The sequence below is a fragment of the Crocodylus porosus genome, unplaced genomic scaffold (assembly GCF_001723895.1).
Source record: "Crocodylus porosus isolate Cpor-Errol unplaced genomic scaffold, CroPor_comp1, whole genome shotgun sequence".
In the NCBI taxonomy this organism is placed as follows: Eukaryota; Metazoa; Chordata; order Crocodylia; family Crocodylidae; genus Crocodylus; species Crocodylus porosus.
In genome coordinates this window covers 70,895,038-70,917,211 of record NW_017728931.1, presented here as the reverse complement: position 1 = coordinate 70,917,211, position 22,174 = coordinate 70,895,038, and positions in this window count along the sequence as shown.

Here is a 22,174-nt window from a genome sequence, read left to right as displayed (position 1 = left end):
GACAAGTATTTCTGAAATGAAGTGAAAGACGCCAGACCTTTAAATCTGTCCAGAACAGAACATTACCATATGTTTTATCTCCTGTGTCCACTTGTTCTTCTTGTTCATTTTCGACACCGGGCAATTTGTTAACTAAGCTGTCTCTGCCATCCTTTTCCTTTCTGTTGGGTTAAAAAGTTTTTTCCTCACTATGTCTTTAAATAAATTTAATCAGTTCAGATAAATATTTCAATTACATTTTCTCCTGCTTTCTCACATTTTGGAGACTGGAGTTGATTTAGTCTGTTCTCTCTCCTCATTGTAATGTCATTCTCTTGGCTTGTGTTTAGTACATCACACAACTCTAACTTATGGATAGTTATTAGTAAAAGTCTGGTTTAGTTTTGTACTTTTCACTGTAATGACAAAGTTTGTTACAACAGAACCTGGATACCTCACTGAACTATATTCCTAAGTCTCTCCAGTTGATCAGAGAAGTGGCACTCTTTAAAGTAAAAGCTTCAGCAAACAGTTGAATGGTTCATCCTTAATTCATCCACCTGTTGTGAATTAAGTGGGTTGCGAATCAATCAGTAGAAATGATATGGGTCTATTGTACTATTATAACCTTAATGAAGAGTGCTGTACTGCACTGAGCAACACAGTTTAAGGACAAGGTAAGCAGCCCCCAAATATGAAAGAAAAGGTTAGGGACTATTTACAAAAACTGGATGTGTACAAGTCCATGGGGACAGATGCAGTGCATCTGAGGGTGCTGAGGGAGTTGACTGATATGATTGCAGAGCTGCTGGCTATTATCTTTGAAAAGTCATGGTAATTGGGAGTGGTCCTGAATGATTGGAAAAGGGTAAATATAGTGCCCATCTTTAAGAAGGGGAAAAAGAAGGATCCCAGGAATTGCAGACCAGTCAGCCTCAGCTCAATCCTTGGAAAAATAATGGAGCAGAACTTCAAAAAATCCATTTCTGAGCACATGGAGGAGAAGGTGGTGATTAGAAACAGTCAGCATGGATTCACCAAGGGCAAGTCATGCCTGACCAACCTGATTGCCTTCTGTGATGAGATAACTGGCACTATGGATGCGGACAAAGCAGTGGGTGTGGTATACCTTGACATTAGCAAGGCTTTTGATATCATCACCCACAGCATTCTTGCAAGCAAGCTAAGGAAGTATGGGTTGGTTGGATGAATGGACTGTAAGGTGGATAGAAACCTGGCTGGATTGTCAGGCTTAATGGGTAGTAATCAATGGCTCAATGTCTGGTTGGCATCTGGTATTCAAGTGGAGTGTCCCAAGGGTCGGTCCTGGAACTGGTTTTGTTCAACATCTTCAATAATGATCTAGAAGATGGGATGGATTGCACCCTCTGCAAGTTTGCGGATGACACCAAGCTGGGAATATAGTAGATACACTGCAGGGTAGAGGTAGAATTCAGAGTGACCTAGACAAATTGGAGGATTGGGCCAAAAGAAATCTCACGAGGTTCAACAAGGACAAGTGCAAAGTCCTGCACTTAGGACAGAAGAATCCCATGAACTGCTACAGCCTGGGAACTCACTAGTTAAGCAGCAGCTCTGCATAAAAGGACCTGGGGTTTACAATGGACAATAAGATGGATATGAGTCAGGAGTGTGCCCTTGTTGCCAAGAAGATTAACAGCGTATTGGGCTGCATTAGTAGGAGTAATGCCAGCAGATTGAGGGAAGTAATTGTTCTGCTCTATTCTGCACTGGGGAGGCCACATCTACAGTACTGGGTCCAGTTTTGGACCCCCTACTATAGAAAGGATGTGGACAAGTTGGAGAGAGTCCAGCGGAGGGCAACAAAAATGGTTAGAGGGGTACATGACTTATGACGAGAGGCTGAAGGAATTGGGCATATTTAGTTTGTATAAGAGAAGACTGAGAGGGGATTTGATAGGAGCCTTCAACTACCTGAAGGGTGGTTTCAAAGAGGATGGAGCTAGATTGTTCTCAGTGATGACAGATGACCGAACAAGGAGCAATGGTCTCAAGTTGCAGCAAGGGAGGTTTAGGTTGGATATTAGGAAAAAAAAAATTCTCAGTAATGTTCTATATATCCTGGATGATTCCTCTCTAATGAAAATAGCAGTGAGGAAGAAAACTACTTAAAAACAAACAAACAAACAAACAAACAAACAAGGGGTGCTTCAAACAGGAAACTCAGTTTTCTAAGCTCAGAAGAAAAACCTTTCAGAAGACAAAGGAGGTACAGCCTGAAAACCACAAAAATCCTTGAGAAAACAGAGCACAGTCCCATGAAATGTAGGCCATCTCTTCTGAACTGCTCTTTAGAGTACCTCAGGAGACTTCTATTTATTTGCATCTCTTCTTTGGTTGTGCAGGACAATCCAGCATTGCAGAAATGAGCATCCTGTTCATATAAAAATACCCCTTGATCCTATAGCACCTTCTGCTCCTGACACACACCATTTTAAACCCTTAGGATATGCAGTTATACTTTGTGGTCTCTGATCAGGTGTGAAATGTGATAAGGGAATGGAATGCCGAGCAAAAAAAAAAAAAGATTCCCATTTTTATGCTTTGTGTTCTATTGTAGGTCTAGCTGCTCCTTTTCCCACTTTGTGGTTCTCCGAGTCCACTTCTTCATATATTCACCTCCTCATGTGTCAGGCCTCCTGCTTCCTCCCTGGAGTAGTGTCATGCAATTCTCCCACTTTTAGACTGGGGCCTCAGATACTGTATCCTGTGTGTCACCTGTCTTAACTTAGCAGGTCTGACTGATTTCAGCTTCTGTTCTTCTCTACTTTGAGGGTCTATGACCAGGCGACTTTCTTAGAATCAAAGAACTTATTAATTTTAGCTGTAGGAACAAAGTGTAAGAGAGAAAAAGATTTTTAAAAGCACACCTAGTCTGCAGACCGCTGTGATGATTATGGGCCGGCCTAGTTTCTCTAGGCATCCAGTCTCCAGCAACCTACTCAGCAAGTTACTTTCTCATAGAAAGAGTGTTACTTTTCATGCAGAAGCCAGGGAAGAGTGGCCCTGAAACTAGTTTTAAGAATACTTTAGATGGCTTAAAGTTATACCACTCCAGGGGAGGTTTAACTCTGATCCATGTTACTCAGCTTGTGTCCCATTAATATGCAGCCACTCCCCACAGATGAGCTGCCCAGGTTGCAGTCCTCCAGCAACCCTGGATGCAGTGTCCCCTCTCCACTCTCTTGGTCTTTGTGGGCAAACTTTCTACCTTCTGAACTCTACTGCCCAGGGACTGGTTCTGGCACCAAGCCAAGAGCGGGGTCAAGGAGGGGTGAGGGGCAGGAAATGAGGTTGGGGGCTGGATCAGGTCCCCATGAGCTGGGGCTTCCTTCCTGGGTTAGGGGCAGTAGCTCCCCCAAAAGCACCTTCTCTTACTGCTCCCACCTCCCAGCCACCCAAGGAAGTATGACCAGTACAACCCAACCAGAAAATTCCAATTTATTAAAACACAAGACCTTTACTTCCCCTTAATTTCTTTTTAAATTCTTTTAAAAAATAACTTTGTTTTATTTTACCCATCAGTGACTGACTTCTTTCATTGCGTCATGTTTCCTCGAGCTCCCATTTCAGTACCCACCTCCATCCTATTAATTCTCCCAGCTTCATATTCCTGCTCCTGCCCCCATATCTCACACCTCTCCACTTAGAGCAGGGATATGAGTCTGCCCTGGCTTACCAGCTTGGTAGTGGCAAGCCATAGCTGTGGAGGTGGGGGACAGTCAAAGAAGATTTTTAGCCTTAATGTGTAGTTGCTCCAAGCTCAAGCTAGTACTAACAGTGATCAACATTTAAGAAGCTCAAAAGGCAGCATGTGACTAGGCCTTTCAAAACTAACTTCTTCATAAATGCTTAAATTTTCATAGGTAATGGTCTACTTTGCCTAGACTAGCATCTAATGAACGAGGCTGTTGCCTGTGAAAGCTTATGCCTTTTTGAATGAGTTAGTCTCCAAGATGCCACCCTGCCCTTCTTTCTGCCTGACTTCAGACCAACACAGCTAACCACCTCTCACTTTTTATCCAGCACAAGCTTCTTTTTCTCTTTAGTTCCTGGGCTTTGTAGTCCTCAGCGGAGCTAATGACTCATTTACTATCCTAAAGCTACCCACAAATGTTTGCCGAGGGGGTGCTATATTGAGTCATTATTTTGCCTTCCTGTGTTTGTCCAAAGAGCTCTGTTGATTTAATTCTGAAAAGTGAGACTCTCCATTAGCAACAAAAGGTTTGGGGGAGCTGAACAGCCTGTTAAGATAACGGTCATTGTCAACATTAGCCTCCCAGATTTGGGGATGACCCAGACATGGCACCTACTGTAATTCAATCTCTTCATTTCAGCAGGATGAGAAATCAGTTGAAGCATTTGAAAGGATGTAGTGAGAATGTGTCTGACTCACTAAATCAGTTTGCAACAAAAAGCTTCACTCTCATTCCCCTGCCCTGCCACCCACAGTCCTAAGGCAGACGCATAGTTTGTGATTTCTACAACTGTTGCTTTTTAAGCCTAGTATGCTTTTCTTGGAGATTGTTACTGTTTCGCTGCTCAAAGAGGACAATACCTTCTTTGATTTCCCCTTGAAACTGCTATCCCACAATGAATAAGATGGAATGTCAGTTGGTTTACCATTTGCTTTTTTGCCTTCCCTCTAGGTGATCATATTTCAGCTCTCCCGCTATATATACATGCACTTATTGTTCGTGTGCATGTCCAGCCCAAAAGAGATGGAACTTCATTGTCAATGCTTTCATGCTGGTGTAATACATCAGTACTGAATAGTCAGTCAAATGATCTAGTCCCCAGAAGAAAACATAAGAAATGTTGGTTGACTTTCTCCAGGTGCCAGGAATGTTGCCTGTACAATGCCCAGATTTCCTGTCTGTAAAGTAAAAGAGTGAGAAGCACTATTATCTTAACCTGTGAATACTATGGATATGTACAGACATTCAAAAATACCAAGCCTGAATTGATTCAATCTTTGCAGGTTAGTCTCACCTGCGTAAATTGAACTGATTGGCAAGTGAATAGACATTTGGGAAATGCAGGAACATTTCTGCAGTCATTCAGGCTAGAAGCTGGGCCCTTGGCTGAAGGGAAACTGAGCCAGGGGCTGTGGGGTGTGGCCAGGCCCCCTTCCTCCTCCAAGCACATCCCACCTGGGATTTCCCACCCCTGCCTTCACTGCTCGAGCTATTAGGGGGCATGGCAGCAGTAGCATAAAGTGAATGGAGATGAAGAGGGGTTTAATTCTCCCCCTCTGTCCCCTTTCTAGCATCACGGACCTGAGCTGGGGTCTTCCTGGCCAGGGCGGAGCAGCCTGTGTCAGCGTCGTGCCACCTCTCGCTGTTGCAGCAGCAGGGGCATGGCCAGAAGCCAGTTGGCATGGTCCCCTGAAGTGAAGATAGCAGGCAGGGGGGCTTTTATGGTGAGTGAGGTCAGCCCTGGGGGACCCTCCCGGTCGCTGACTGGTGTCTGGGGGGGCATAGTGCCATACCAAGGAAAGTAAGGAAAAGTATAGTAAGATACAGAAAAGGAAATAAAATTATATGTAATACATAGGGATAGTACTGACACAGATAGTGAGAATGGAGTAGCTAGCCTGGGTCTATATCATGTGAACAAGGATGATAAATTAGTCATCTGGCTGACACCCTGGGTTGTTGGGAAATCCCTAAAATGATGTTAGATAAAGGCTCTACAGTGTCTGTTATCTCATATTCTAAATAAAGAAAACCTTTTTAAAATATGAAATTAAAAACATGACAGAAGATTATGCCAAGGGGCTGGTGTCAGTGGTGTAGAATCTAATAATAAACAGCATCTCTTAGACTTGCATAACTGAAAAAGGGGGCCCTCCTCTGTGGGGTCATGAACGGTTCAGAGAGATTACCCTGGACTGGAATTATGTAAAGATGCTGCATGCATTTTCAAAGGTCCCCCTGCAGAAACAGTTAAACAACAATTAGAAGGGATATTAAACCAGGCCTGTGAACTGTTCCGTGAAGGCGCAGGAACTTTAAAACACATCAAAAGTAGGATAATGATCAATTAAAATGCCCAGGCCTAGTTTCACAAAGCTCAGCCAGTTCCTTACAGCTGGCATGCTAAAGTAGATGCAGAATTGGATCACCTAGAAAGAGAAGGCATAGTTTTAAATGTTCCCTGGAGTGAGTGGGCCATGCCTGTAATGCTGAATGTAAAAAACACAGTGCAGTAATATGAGGACTTGATAGTTACTGTAAACTTTGTACTGAAAGTTGATAAATATCCCTTACCTGAAAATAAAGATATTTTTGCCACATTAGTAGGGGGGCAGAGATTTAGCAAAATTTAACAAAGGATGGAAGTAGAAGATGATTCGACTGGTAATCTTACCACAAATATGCAAAAAAAGGTGATACTGGTATAATAGATTAGTGTTTGGCATTGCCTCCCCTCAATGGATCAAGTTCTATAAGGCATTTCTGAGAAAATAGTGTTATTTGGATGACGTTATTGTAACTGATGAAAATAATGAAGAACATCTGAAAAATTTTAAGAAAGAATTGGAATATCAGGAAGAATATGGGTTTCAAAAATCATACGAAATGAAACAAATAGAGAAATTTGTTAAGGGATGTATGGGATGCCAACAGGTAGAAAAGACGACGAAACCAGTAGAATTACACCCATAGGAATGGCTTTCTATTCCCTGGCAATGGATCCATATTGATTTTGCAGGACCATTTTTGGAATGATGTACCTAGTGGTGGTGGACGTTCACTCCCAATGGCCAAAAGTTTTCTGCAAAAACTGCTACAGCAGCACAGACAGTAGAAAAATTGCAGAGTCTGTTTGTAAGGATCAGAGCGCCAAAACAAGTTTTAATGGATAGTGCCCCAGGATTAAGTTCAGATGAGTTTCAAGAATTCATGGCAAAAAATGTTACCTGGCATAATGTTTCTGTACCATAACACCCAGTCACAAACGGGCTGGCTAAATGATTTGTACAGTCTTTCAAAAATACCCTCCATGAAAGAAGAGCCAGAACAGTAGAAGATAGCTTGCTTTTTGCTAGCATACTGGAATTCCATGCATGCTTTAACAAATGAGATGCTGGCAATGCCTTTTATGGCCAGAATCTCAGGTCAAAGTTCAACTTATTAAAACTGGACTTGCAACAACATGTTAAAAATCACCAGATAAATGAAGTCATGAAAAGGGGAATACGTGCTCCTTGGAAACTATATGTAGACTGAAAGGCAGTGACCCATGATTACTGGGAATTTAAGAAATAACACTATGTAGTTGAGAGTGCACACAAAAGTCCTTTATCATATTTAGTGCAAGTAGCACCAAAAATTGTTTAGCACTGATGAATTATGAAACACAGGCTTGACTGCTGAACAAAGCACAGCTGCAACAGTTGAAGCCCCACCTGTTGTTGGGCCCTCAGCTTTGTAACTTACAGTGATGACCAGTAATACTACACAAGCTAGTAGCAATGCTGACTGGCCAGGACCCGACAAGGTTGAGCTACTTACATCTGGTAAGGTAACATCTGAATCCAACGTGGATGAAGAAGGGCCACCTCCTCAGGACTATATTCATAAATGAGTGGTAGTCACTGTGTAGGAAAGAGAGGTAAACGTGAACCTGACATAGTACTTGGTGCAGCAGATTCTCAGAAAAGTGGTAAAGGTGATCAACATTAACCAGAAAGGAAATGCAAGCCACCTGAAAGGACCGCAGTCTGTGCATTATGCCACTATCATTTCAAAATGGGGGGACAAAAATTGAGATACGTGAATATGCTGAATCTGCACACATAAATCTAAAGTTACTTTCTGTTCAATCTACTAATGCCAATGTATGTATAATTTTACTTTGCATTTATAATGTATCCTGTACCACTCAGTATGGCAAAACTCTTTCCCACTCATGACTTGAATCATACATTTATGAACGCCTTGCACAAACATAACATTTACCTTCTTTAATTTCTATGAAGGCTTGCATAAGAGGAATTAACAAATATAATTTGTTTACTTATATTTCATTATTCTACACAGGTTAAAGTGTCTATTTTAGCTTATACAATGGTGAAATAGAATTGTACCATCTGAAATGGTTAACAAATTCTTGGTGCATGGACATTATGCAAATTGTACATTTCTTAGAAGAAATAAGAGGACAATGGATTAATGGGACATTTTAAATACTGGCCTAATGAATAAAAAACTATCTGGCTTCTCTCTAACAATTTGCAGCCTGTCCTATACTCCTTAGTGTATTTGCATCACTTGCACAAAGAATAAGGGCCAACATTAAATAGATTTCCCCTACTTTGTTTTATTGTTCACTGCTTCATTTTATCTTTACTTGTATATCATCCTACACTACATTCTGTTTTAATTTTGTGTAAATGGGTAGAATAGATAATCTTACTGTATACTTTTACCAAAAATTACAGATGAGATACATTTTGTTATTTTAGTATATATCATTTTATTGTTCATTTTCTTTGATTATTTTAGCTAAACTATAAGCAAACTACTGCTACTATACTGCAAAAATTGATTCCATGCAAAAATGCATTATCAAAACAACTAATTGTTATTAAAATTGGATATGGGGAATTAGATTAGTAGATGTTATGTTCAGAAGGTTCTGTTCATCTTGTCTGACCTCCTGCATAATATAAACAATAGAACCTAAGTCATTTCTCTCTTAAGCCTATCAAACCTGCCTAAAACTATGGAGGTCATAAAGGCCAATCATTTTCCTCTTCTGGTTTTAAATTTTCAATCAACCTATTCTTTTGTCTTGGATGAACCAATTCTCTCATTGCTTTTCACTTAATCCTACTTTTCATTTTATTGCCACCTATCTGTACCGTGCTTTCACTTTCAGTTCTTACCTTAGCTTCAATACTACAGCTTGAATTTTTTACCTTTTTTACTTCTGATCTTTCACGACTCTTGTAAAAGGGGTCCTCTACCCCTGTTGCTGGAGATGTGAGGAGAGCAGGTTTGGAGCTAGCAAATGAAGCTTAGAGAACACCTAGCTGCAAGGGGCACCAATTGTGATTACCTTGGTTAAACTGAGCTGCAGGATCCAGCCTGAAGATTGCAGGCAGCAGAAAGCAGGGCAGCTGAATAGGGAGTCAGCAGCACCTGAGCCCTATTGGCAGAGAGCTGGGTCATATCGCCAGAAGGGGGCAGAGCTTAGGTGCATATAAACCCAGCCTCTGGCATACAACAGACAGAAGGTGAGGGAGATTGTAGGCTGTGGGTCTGACCATCAGGGGCTTGTCAGACGCTGGGGGGGACTATCCAGCCTACTACAATTCCCCTTTTATTAGGTCATTTAGCTTATAATTTATCACATTTTGGTTTGCCTATTCATATCTCTAAACATAATAAGCCAAAAACTGATATTAACCCAACATGGATGAATTTGTCACATTTTGTCTTACCTAAAAATTGTCTTAAGGCTCTTTTTTTCCCTTTCCTTCTTGTCATTGACTTAGGGGTAGAAGATGTCTGTTTTCGGTGTTATTTATCTGTGGTTATTGTGGATGCATATTTGTAACTCAAATGCAGTATTCTCATTATTTTTACATGTCAAGAATACTTTAAAATCTAGTCAATATTTTTGTCTTTTATTTTCCTCCTTGGGTGATGGCTGTTCAAAGTGACTAAGTCTTTCATAGGAAACTTAGGCATCATAAAACTAAGAATCCTTTTAAATCATGATCTTGAAACATCAAAAATATGTTCTTGTGAAGAGAAAGGAGGACAATGGCAGAAAAGATGAGCCCACGGCCTCACTTAATAAGTTTTATTTCATGCCCACTATAGGATTTGTCTGTCAAAAATGCATTATATGTGGAAGCATTGAAAAATAAGCAACATCATGCATTTAATCCTACAGCTATTACTTATTAGACTAGTCCCCTGAAATCTTAAGTCTTTTATATACACTACTTAAAAGGATTAGTGTAAATTTTGCCATGATTTTTTTTCAAACAAATGACACTGTTGTCCCTGGTACCATGTCTTGGAGACTCTGAGACTACCCACTTGAATTTTTTTTACTGAAATTCTTCATTTGTATTAATATAAATAAGGACATGTCTGAAGGGACAGAGAAATCATAAATACTGTATCATTAGTTTCAAGGTATCCCTATCCAGCTGCTTCCTTACACAACTGCAGAGGCACAAGAGAGGCACAAATAAAAATATTAATTGCAACAAAAATGTTTGTTTTCTGCTACAATAAGAATTTACCAACTGACAAGGATTCTAGGTTAGGCAATGCGGCTAAACTAAGGCAAGTTTCAATGGAAAGTAAAATATAACTCTGTAAGCATTGTGCAAAGTGTGCCTAACCATGAGAGGACTGAGGATTTTGAAAAGGGAGGTGAAGATGGCATGATGCATCATCACATACATAATACAGCACCAATTAAAGAAAAGCTAGAGGTTTTACTAGTATGCTATTGTTATTCAGTTTAACATCAAAGTAAATGTGCGCTAATTTGGAATGTGCGCTAACTTGCTAGATTATATATAAAGTTTAAAAAACAAAACAGACTAGGAAAAAAAGTCAAAAGATATTGTGTCATTAGTCCTGGAGTCATTATAGTTCAATGTTCATCTTTTTATTCAGATTTTTAAAACAAAATCTAGTCTTCTTGAGCATCTTGATAGTGTCTCCTATACTTCACTGCCAGTCTTTTTTACACCTGAGTTAATATTACTACATCTGAGTTAAGGTTTTTACCTAGAGCTAAAAACAGCCTGCAAGGCTCTGAAATAGGAAAGATATGTTAGACAGCAAATTTACAGGAAAAGGGACCATCAAGATCATTAAAAAAAAAGAGAGGGTTGTTAGCACCTGTGAAGTGGGGAGAGATTAGCAGGATATAGGTGGGTGATAATGAACTATGAAATCACTTGACTCCCTCAGGGTTGCCTGAATAGAAATACTGCTGCCCTTCTCAGGCAGCTGGTTTTAATACTTGTGTGGAGCAAAGATCAACTGCACCCCTTCTGGATCTGTCCCTGAAGTCAACATTACATGAACACAAAGAATGAAATAAATTGCACAGTTTGTTGCTAGTCATTAAAATAAAACTTCAAATTTCAAAACAATATTTATGATTAAGAGGATAAATGAAATTCCCACAGTGGCTTCAAACTAAATATATTATATGACCTTGTCATCAGGAGACTTAGAACTAACAAATGATTAAGCAAGAAGATGATGATGAATGCTTCTGCTCCATTTTGTCTTTCATCAAGAAGAAAATTAAGAATATATACATCTTGCGTTGACTGCCAATCAATATTGTTTCATCACAATTTATATTTCAGCATTACAAATATTTTCACTTTCACTCAGATTATGAATTCTGAGACACAAGCAGGTTTCAAGAACTTAGAAGATCTTTTGAATGCCTTTATATTTCACTGCTCCTGGATTATAACAAGCATGATATTTGTTGACAAATCACAAAGTTAGTGATGCTCTACTATTTTAAGTTACACTAATATCATTCTAGTGAAAGTAAATTGACTTCAGCAATTTATGCGCACAGATAAGTTGAAGATGTGTGATAATGATAAACAAGGTGGAGTTGGCTCCAGTAGTTCTACAAGAATGACATTCAATCAAACAAACTAGTTCTATACAGAATACTAAGTAGAGAAAAACTATATCTCTATACTCCTTATGGTGTGAAAGAGAAGGAAGCCACCTCCTTTATTATTGTTGTGTATTACATGTTGTAGTATTATCAAAGGCATTCAAGCATGAGCGACTGGTACCTCCTGCATCTGGGGTGGCACCGGCAGAAGCTGGCGTTGGCAGTGGGGATGAGGCTGGTGAGCACCCACAGAAGCCACTGGTGGTGTCAGCAGTGGGGATGGGGTTGGGGAGCACCCGCAGAAGCCACTGGTGGTGTCGACCGTGGGATGGGTTTGGTGAGCACCTGCAGAAGCCACTGGTGGTGTCAACCATGGGGATAGGGTTGGTGAGCACCTGCAGAAGCCACTGGTGGTGTCAGCGGTGGGGATGGGGTTGGCGAGCACCCGCAGAAGCCACTGGCAACAGCAGCAGCAGCAGTGTCAGTGGGGACGGGCCTGGCAAGCACCCGCAGAAGCCTCCAGCGGCATCAGCAGTGGGGGATGGCCCTGCTGGGGGGGCACACCCCCCATGCCACCGCTAGCAGTCACCTATGAATTCAAGACTAATTGTCTTCTGAATAATTATTGTCTTAATCATGATTTTTCTTTTAAAAGGTAGTCTGGGGTTCTTTTTGTTTGATCTACATATCCCACAAACATGAAGATGAGAAAACTTTAACTCAATTTTTTAAAAAGTCTTTTATAACAATAAGACAGTTACAGCTGAGCCAACTATTGATTTACAAGTTTAGGTTATCGTTCTTCTATAATTTCCAGTTAAGACTGAATTTCCTGTACATCCATCAAATATATGGATGCACATGTTATACATTAACTGATGTTTTGCTAGTCCTGGCTTCCTAGCAGCATGCTGTAACATGACTGTCCATTTGGGAGGAGATCATAATTCCTTCAATTATGCCTCTCTAGAAATCAAAATAATCTCTTTCCGAGCACATTACTGGCCATGTCTATATGAGACACTGACTGCGCAGCTGCTACTGTGCAGTCATTTGGTTCTTACATACACAAGTAGCATCCCCAAATGGCTTTTTGGTGATGCTGAATCTGCTGTATCATGTTACTACTGCACAGTAACATCACATCAAGCTTTGTGCCATGAAGTGCTACTGCTCAGTAGTAAGGAGCTATTGCACAGTAATAACGAGCTACCATGCAGTCAGCATTTCATGTAGACGCAGCCACCGAGTCCTAAAAAGCAGCCTGATCTACAATCAGTGATGCCAATGAGATTCTCCCTGAGCGCAAAGGTCTCCTCCACTCCTTCATGACAAGGAGCTTGCAAATAGCCCCAAGTTTTTTTCCCCCTTTGCACAGATAAAACCCATGTCTCGTCTTTTGCATGGACATGCGATTTTTTCCTGCCCATTCATAAAAACATAAACTATAACCTTAAGATATTATTTAAATAAAGAAGAAAGAAAAAGATATGAAAAACAGTACAAAAAAGGATGCTTTACGTCTTGGTCTTCATTTTTACAGATGGTAAACTGATCCACAGAGCTGTCCAAACTCCCCAAAAAGCTCTGTAACAGCCAATAATTAAATCAAGATCTTTTGATTTCTAGCTCATCACTGGCACAAAAAAGAAAAAAAATAATCCTCTTGTTATTGTGGTGATCGAATAAGACTCCTTTATTACAAAGGCTAAAGATGGCCATAATCCAGTATCAAAAATTCAAGTCACTGTTTTATTTTATCAACAAATAGTCCAGCAGAGAGCACATAGTCACTTAGAGAGACTTTAATCAATCATCTTAATATTTGTATTACAGGGGGATTTTTTGGTGGGTTTTATTTTTTTAGTTTAAGTCTAGAAGTCTTTAGGCCTTATGAAGTGTTACTATTAACATTTATACTGAATAAAGTAGAAAACTCTAGGGAAATCATGAGGAAAATCATGAAGTAACTACTTACATTTTTATTTTAGGTCATTGAATTTTAATTCCAATAAGATAAATTTTGCTAACAAATATTAGTGGAAGACTATTATGACATTATTTAACAATTGGCCAATGTGTGCTGGAGTATCTTTTTCAGTCCTTATATCATCTAATTTACAATTTAAATAGAACTGGCAGGTGGCAACATGGTAAATTTAACTCTGTCCATTTGAGTTTCACACCATTCTACCGAGACTTTGTTTTTTTAACACTTATTCTTCCTAGACATGTTAGCTCTCCAGACTCCGAAGGCTGACATTTTCATAAAGTAGCAGACCGTCTTTTCTTTTTGTCTAAAAGAACCCTTAGCATTCAATCCCATAACTACAAAAATAGTTATCTGATAAGCAGTTAGAAACAACATCTAATTTCTAGAATGTAACCCTACAAATCTTGAGCCGTTACTACTAAAAACATTTTATTTGAGTGCCCTTCCACAGTGATGGTAATTGACTTTAATCGCATTGCATTGCCTCCTACCAGGCTTTTCTACAGCCACTTACTAGGCAGACAGTTCCTACCTCATATTGTAATCTATCCATAGGTTTGCACAAATACATTGTGCATATGAATCCAAGAAGTGCTGCCTATAATTTATAACTGTAGTAATTTAAGTGCGCAGTGTAGGTGTAAAAGTAATGTTAACATAATTTATCTTCCAAGGAATGGGCTCCTTTTACTTATACCAGTTTATACCCGGAGTTTCCACTAAAATCAAAAGAACTACATAGGTATAAAGTCAATGTTATCAAAAGGAGAATTGGCCCCTTTAGTGCTGAGGAGACTTTTCATTTTTAAAAGTGGGAGTAGGATGGTAGGAGTTCAATGATTATGTATAGCTTGTTATATTTTGCCATGGTGAGCTACAATTAAAGAAGCAGGGGTAGCAAGGAAAGAACAACTGTTAAAGAAATAAGGCAGCAACAGAAGCAGTAATTAAAGCTATTATTTTACAAATATGAACCACTGTGCCCCATCACAATGTAGCCGATATGAAATTTAGATTTGTAGAAATGCTAAGAATGCTTTGAAATGGGTTTGAACATTACCGGTGAGGCTGCTCCAGACTCGTACCCTTGGCCCATTCAGGCATGCTGAAAACCAAAAGTTTAAGAGTGGGTACTGAGGATCAGCGTAGAGCAGCCTTATTAGTAAGCTTCTAGGCCTGGAGCCTGCCTATAAATTTTGGAGGCAATGGGAACACACCCTTGCTGGAACACAGTGCTGGTAGGTCCCCTGAAGGCCCAAACAGAGGTGTTGTGTTTATAGTGCAGGCATAATAAAGAGCTGACAGACCCTATAGTAGGGGTTGGCAAAATGCATCCTGGATTGAATAAGCAGGCAGGTACCTATCTATTGATTGTATCTGGCCAGTGGCTGTCCCCCCAGTGCTCTGCATGGGGTTGAGCCCTGGCTGCTCCCATCTGGGGTAAGCCAATGCTGAGCTCCCACCCCTGTCCATGCCTGCCCTGCACCCACTGATGGCCCCAGCCAGTGTGCACAGCCTTGGTGGGGCTGCTCCTGGCATGGCTGCAGCTGTCTATGTACTGCTTGGGTCTCCCCACCTCCAGAAGCTCTTCCTCTTGCCCCTGCTGCACCGCTCTAGGCAGCAAACAGCATGGGGAAACCAGGGGCATGTGTGCCAGGCAGCAGATACCCAGACAGATGGGGGAAGCTGCAGCCAGGTGGGTCCTGCCACAGCACGTGGGGCACCAGGTCCAGCTCCTGGTGCTGTCCACCCAATCTGCTGCCTGCAGGCAGCTGCTAAATACACCAGGTGGGCTGAGCAGGTGGGAGGAAGCTGCAGCTGCAGCCCTGCATACTGGAGCAGGAGCCATGGCTGCAGTTGTCCCCACAGTCATGGTATCTACCTGAACTACCTGGTGACTGGAGCAGCACATCGGGGAAGGGGGAGGAGGAGGAGCTGCTGGAGGCTGGGGGAGCAGTGTTCATATGTAGAAAAATATTTAAAGCTTTGTCTATGTCTGAATCTCTGAATCTTTCAGAATCTCTCTGAATTGATTTGGAAGATTCCAATTTGATTCGGAGTGATTAAAGGGTCCTTTGACTCAATTTGATTCAGAGATTTGGCCACTGAATCGGGCCAAATCTCCACTGCATTGAATCAGGGATCAAAGCTTCGCACAGCCCAAATACACATCTCACCCCCCCCCAATACACCAACCCTCCACACATACACCTACACATCCCCCCACACACTGTACCTCCTACATACACCCCCACACAAGAGTAAGACTTTATATTCAGTTACTATGCAATCACCTCTCTATATATTATTTTAAAAACATAATTCAAGACAAAAATATTTTTTGAAATAAAATTAAAATCTTTTGAAAGGTTTTTTTTTGCATGCGGCCCTCAACAGCTCACCAAAACTCATTAAGTGGCCCTCCAGCTAAAATAATTGCTCACCCCTGCCCTAGAGGAAGGATGCTAGTATACAATGAGAAAAATAGGGTGAAAGATTTTTCTTGTTAGAGCACTTTTATATGAGACATGTTAGCTCATAAAGTGTGGAGCGCTGGCTGTAGGGATAAATTAACTTGGAGCTACAGAAGAGAAAAGCTGAGTCACTGGCTGCATTTCCATTACAAGGACACTCTAGTAATTTCAGTGGCAATGTTACACACCCAGAGAAGCAAAATACTTGGGTTCGCCTTCATGATTAAGCTCTCTGTACTAGAATGATGGGAGATATAGTCTTTGTGTAGTAAAGAATTTAAGCCTAAGCTTAAACTTGAAGCATGAATGTGGTCCTCCCAAAATTATAAGGGGACCACTTGTGCTTGAAGATAGTTATTGCCTAATAGCTTGGCTAGCTTAACACCTATATGGATATCTAGATGAATTCTTGGTGACCCAAGAACCTCCTAAGCATGTTGTGGAGTGCTGCACAATATTAGCACTATTAACTGTACAGATACCTACAGATAATTAACAAGGTAACCCAGCAGTTTCAAATAAGAATCCATCGGATCAAAAACATTATGACCTGTTGTGGGCTGAGTTCTTTGCCATAGAAGAATTGCTCTATTATTTTTTCCATAGTCAAAAAAGAGTGAAAGATAAGAACTGGAATTTTTGGAGGGGTGCCTTGAGCCTAATGAGGATCCCTTGAGTCTAAAAATGTCAACCAACACTGAACTACAGCATTGGACGGATATATTTCCAACAGGAGCAAGAGAATATTTTCCCTCGATGAGAGATTACTATGGAATCTTGAATTTTTATATCTAAGCTTTGCAGTTGATTTACAGAATTGGAAGTGACACATGTAGAACAAAAGGAAGTTATGAATGTTGTGAAGCAAATAAAAGGGAAGAAAAGGATTTAATACACTGAAATTTGTAAAGATTTTACATGTTGTAAAGTTTAGTTCAGAAATTATGGGGTTTTTGCTTTTACTAAAAGGAAATGGAACAATATGACATTATTCTACACTTATTTATGAAGAGGACTTGTAAGAGTTAATAAGGACCAGTCATTGCAGAATTGTTTTTCTTTTGGCAATAGTGGAATTTGATCTGAAACTTCACTGATGGGGAAAATAAAAGTTAATCATGATGGAAAAAACCTATTCTCTACTACCAAAAAATTACAGGACCTTTAGCACAATGTTCTTGTGATTAAGATGATATAATAAAATCAGGAACTCAGGAGTTAGTTCCCATATCTACCACAAAATCATTCTTCCTGGTTTAATTTGAGGACCACGGAAGTAAGAAAGTGATACTTTCTTCAATTCAGTAGGCTTTGGATGAAGCCTTCTGCGCTTTAGTTTACTTCTGTACTTTTCCTAAAATGGAAAAGATAATACTTCTTTTATCCAATCCTTTGTCTTATATAGTTAGATTATGAAGTCCTCAGAGCAGGATACATCTACTACAGTCAGAAGTAACTTAAAGAACATAAGTGCCATACTGGTGCCAGTTGTCCATCTAGCCCAGTATCCTGTCTCTGACAGTGGCAGGGATGGATACTATACAGAGAGAGTATCTAAGGTGTTCAATCCTTTATTCAATACTCTCTTTAGCATCCACACCATAATAGGTTTAAAGATGCCAGGAGAAGCATCTCCAACCCTTCTGTTCAATAACCATTTATAGATATATCATCCATTAATTTATCCAGTTCCTTTCTGAACCTGACTATGCTAGCTGCCTCTACCACCGTCTGTGCCAATAAATTCCAAAAGTTGACTATGCATTGCATAAAAAAGTCTTTCTTTTGTTAGTTTTAAACTCATCACCTACTAATTTCAGTGGAGGCATCTTGTTCTAGTATTCTGGGACTTTGTGAACAACAATTCCCTGTTCACTTGGTCCACACCCTTCATGATTTTGTAAATCCTCTATCATACTCTCCCTCAGCCTTCTCCTTTCAAAACTGAAGATCCCTAGCCTCTTTAGTCTCTCCTAGTATGGCAACTGTCCTACTACACTCCCTAATATGACAAGGGTAGACTCAGCAGCCTTAGGATATGGAGTAGGAGGCAAACAATGGTCACCATTGGGAGGTGGTTTTATATTCAGGGAGAAGGAAACTTTCTGTTTGCTTTTCAGCAGGTCACTGGCACCAAGAGTGTCCCCTCTGAGGTCACATGAACAGAGAGCCTATGTGCTCCCCATCATGGTGGGGGATGTCCAGGCCCTGGGCCTTGTGGACTCTGGCTTAGGTCAGACACTTGTGCCTGGGTAGATCATGAACCCTGCCCAGCTAACAATTCAAGAACACATGTATATAACCTGCATACTTGGCCCTATTCCCAGTATAAAGGTGCGATTCTCAATCAGGGACCAGATGGCTGAACCAGTGTGGTAGTAGCCAGCCACCTTTCCTACCTGGTGATGTTGGATCAGGATTGGGGCCTGCTGACTATGTTGCTATGTCTGCAGCATGACAGAAGTAAAATGTGGAACTGTTGAAGCACAGTGGGGTTCAAGTGGGGAGGGGAGCGGAAGTATTCCCTTTTGACCTCAAGGTCTTCAGACCCTGAATTATGCCATATCAGGTGTGCCAACAGATTTTCTGAACCCTGGCAGCAGAAAATAGACCAGATAAGAAGCAAAAGAGGTCACAGTTCAGCACGGGCTGGTTGCACCTAGAGGACTCACTGGAACTAGGGTTTGTGGGCAATGTAGGGCCCTGGAAAAAGGAACTAACCTGATATAAGGGGAAAGAGGATGCAGTCTTTGTACCACTCTATGGTCAGCTGCTCTGGGTATATGAGAAGATAACAGATCCTCACCTTGTTGCTCAAAATTCCCACTTTGAGTTGCAAGAAAATGTTCTAATGCAGGTTACACGGGGCAAAATGATCAGATCCTGGAGCTAAAAATCAGATCAAAATCTAATTTTGAAACTAGCATATGACATACTATGAGCAGGTCATTTGGGAGTCAAGAAAACCCAGGAAAGGGTAGTTACCAGACTCTTCTAGCTCAAGGTTTACTAGAACATGAAGGATTACTGTACCTCTTGCCCTTAATACCAGCTGCTGGCTCCACACCCATGGCATTGAGTTCCATTGGTTGCATTGCTCTTGGTATGTCCCATTTGAAATGGCTGGGATAGATATGATCAGGCCCTTGGAACCCAGCCACTCATTCATGATTCTTTTGATCACATGTACCTCTTCTACATTTATCTATATCAACCAGTTATGTTTTCTAAACATTTTGTGTCATTTGCAATCAGTTACATTTTCTGTTTTATTTCCCAAATAAATTTCATGGTTTGCCTGGCTTTCCTTTGACTGTGATTTAAAAAGACAGATATGCCTGTGATAAAAACAGATTGTCAGGAAAGTATGGAAAGTATCTGTCCCCCCTGCCCTTTATAAATGATGATAATTTTATGAACTGACAATTTTAGAAGTGAGGAATACATTTCTTTGACTTCCTTAAATGATTACAACAAATTAAATAATACAACTGGAAATTAGTCATGAGTAGAAAATATATTCTTTCATAGATCCATGGACAGACTTCCTGTGAAGGTCTCTTCATATGCTTTCATATCCTTAGTTTTGGGACCAGGTTTTGTATAATCCCTCTCTATTCTCCTTCCTACTGTGAACTATTCCATCTTAAACTTTCCTTCTGATCCAAGGAAGTAATGCTTTTTTTAAAATTATTATTTTTGCTCAAAAATATTTAAAAAAAAAAATTGGTAGGAGTTAGTCTTAAGTTTTGGAGTTTCCTTCATATTTAAATATGGAAGATAAGAAGTGCACTATCAGAGCAGCATGACATGGAAAAGACTGCTGAAGTTCAGAAATCTTCCTGAAAAGTTAACTTGTCAGAAATGCAACAAAGAGATATGTATTCAGGAAGTTGTTATATAAAAAGTATATTTAGAGATAATTTTAAACAGGGGATATTATACAAAAAATTAAAGAATTTACTCATCCACATGTTTATCTAGCAATTTTTTTGTATTTCATTGAGTTGGTTTGGTGTCTTTCTATATTTAATTTAAAACCAGGTTGCTAAATGGCATGACCTGTAACAATTCGTATTTATTATACATACAAACATGTGCACACAGTTTCACATGTCTGGATATGCATCATCATCTCCACCCCCTCACTTTGAATTTAGTCTGCGGAAATGAATACATAAGCTAAAAGAGAGGGAAAATTCTTCAGTGCTACTCAGACTTTCAATGTTTCTATGATGATCTTACTTTGACACACTTGATTAGCGTCATTCCTACTCATAAAAGTTTTAGTTTCCTTTTTAATTGTACATTTTATATCATCTCATATGTATTGCATAACTGAGATCACTCTCAGAGTTGTCTTCTGTAGCCTTTAGAACTTCTACAGCCACTTGAGTCTATGTACACGACACGACAATAACTATGTACAAGAGCATAATTTGCTACCTCAGTGAAATCTCATTGACTCACCAAAGCTAAATTTGGCCTATTGAAAAATAACAAAGTAACGGTAATAAATTACAGTCTCCTATCCATTTTATTGATTGAAAAGTACTAACTAGTTCATCACAAGTATCAACATGGTGTTATTGTTTAAATTAGCATATGCTGGTCTGATTAATCACTGTTCAGCTATCATTTATTCTTTTTAATGTTTGCCATGCAATGATTTCTGGCCTTTTTTAAGTTTTAGAATATAATTTACAGAGTAGTATCCAATTCCTGTTTGCTTGGAAGTGATTACAGCTTCCAAAGTTATTAGTGGTCCAGCTAATTAGCCCATAATTTTGCTTTGAAGGTGTTACCCTTTTTTATAATACATGGGACTACAACTGTGCTTAATGATCAGTCTATAAGCATATCTCTATAATGAGGAATCATGCTTATGTTGTCAAGCCAAACAAAGCTTGAGATATCTATTAAAACATTAGACTTTTCTGACCATAATAATGTTCTAAAATCAGTGTTGAGAAGCCCTGTGTATATAATGCTTAGAAAAATTATAGATAATGATTGTTTAATCTTTTTCCCTACGCTGAAGCAGCAAAGTATGTCACTTGCATGATCAGCATTATTGTGCAGACTAACAATTTAAGATGGTTAAGAAAAAAAGTCGAAAACTGTGTTGAAAGAAAGAAAATATATAACTTTATCCCTATATTTTTTCATTATAATTTATAGACAACAATATAGTTTGAAAGCTACAAGGAAGTGAAAAATATACTGCATAATATAATATAATACAATACAGTACACTAGGGAAACCAGTTGAGTGATTATTATTTTTTTTTTTTTACTCATAATGGAGTCAATGAGAATTGTGATACTGACCTCAGTGGGAGCAGATTCCAACTAAAATATTCCCCTCCTTTTCCCCCTTTCAAATATGATATCAGGGACTCTCTGGAATAGACTTTCAATTTCAAAATAAAGCATTTAATAATATCAGAGACTCTCCTAAAAAACTACATTAAAGAAAATATTGATGTTGCAAAGGCAGGCAACACACAAAAAACTGCCTGTACAACATCGATTTAGCCCCCCATCCCCCCTACTTCTTGCAGACTTTAATTGAATCTTCTCATTCTGTTATTTGCACAGAACCCTTGGGCTATTTATTGCAAAGGATGAATAAGGCTTACTGAAAGAATAGCTTAATGGGATATTTTTCCTCATCATTCCAAGTATAGGTCCATGCATCATTTACTGTACACCATTCACTCTTCACAGAATACAGAATGAATAACTTCCTTCTGGGCTTTCCTTTGCAACTTTCACTAGGATATCATCTGTTTTTTAAAATCCTGATAAATTTATCTCCACATTCTCCATGTAAAGTATCCCCCAAATTACACACTGGAAACCAAGACACAGGGATCACACTCTAAATTAACAAAAAGTCCATTACTATTGGTTGCTTAACCTGGTACCAGGTTATTTAGAATATTTAGAACAGAATATTTAGCCTTTTTGTAATACTTCAAAGCAGAAATCCTAGTTTCATAGTTTCATAGTTTCTAGGGTCGGAAGGGACCTGAGTAGATCATCTAGTCCG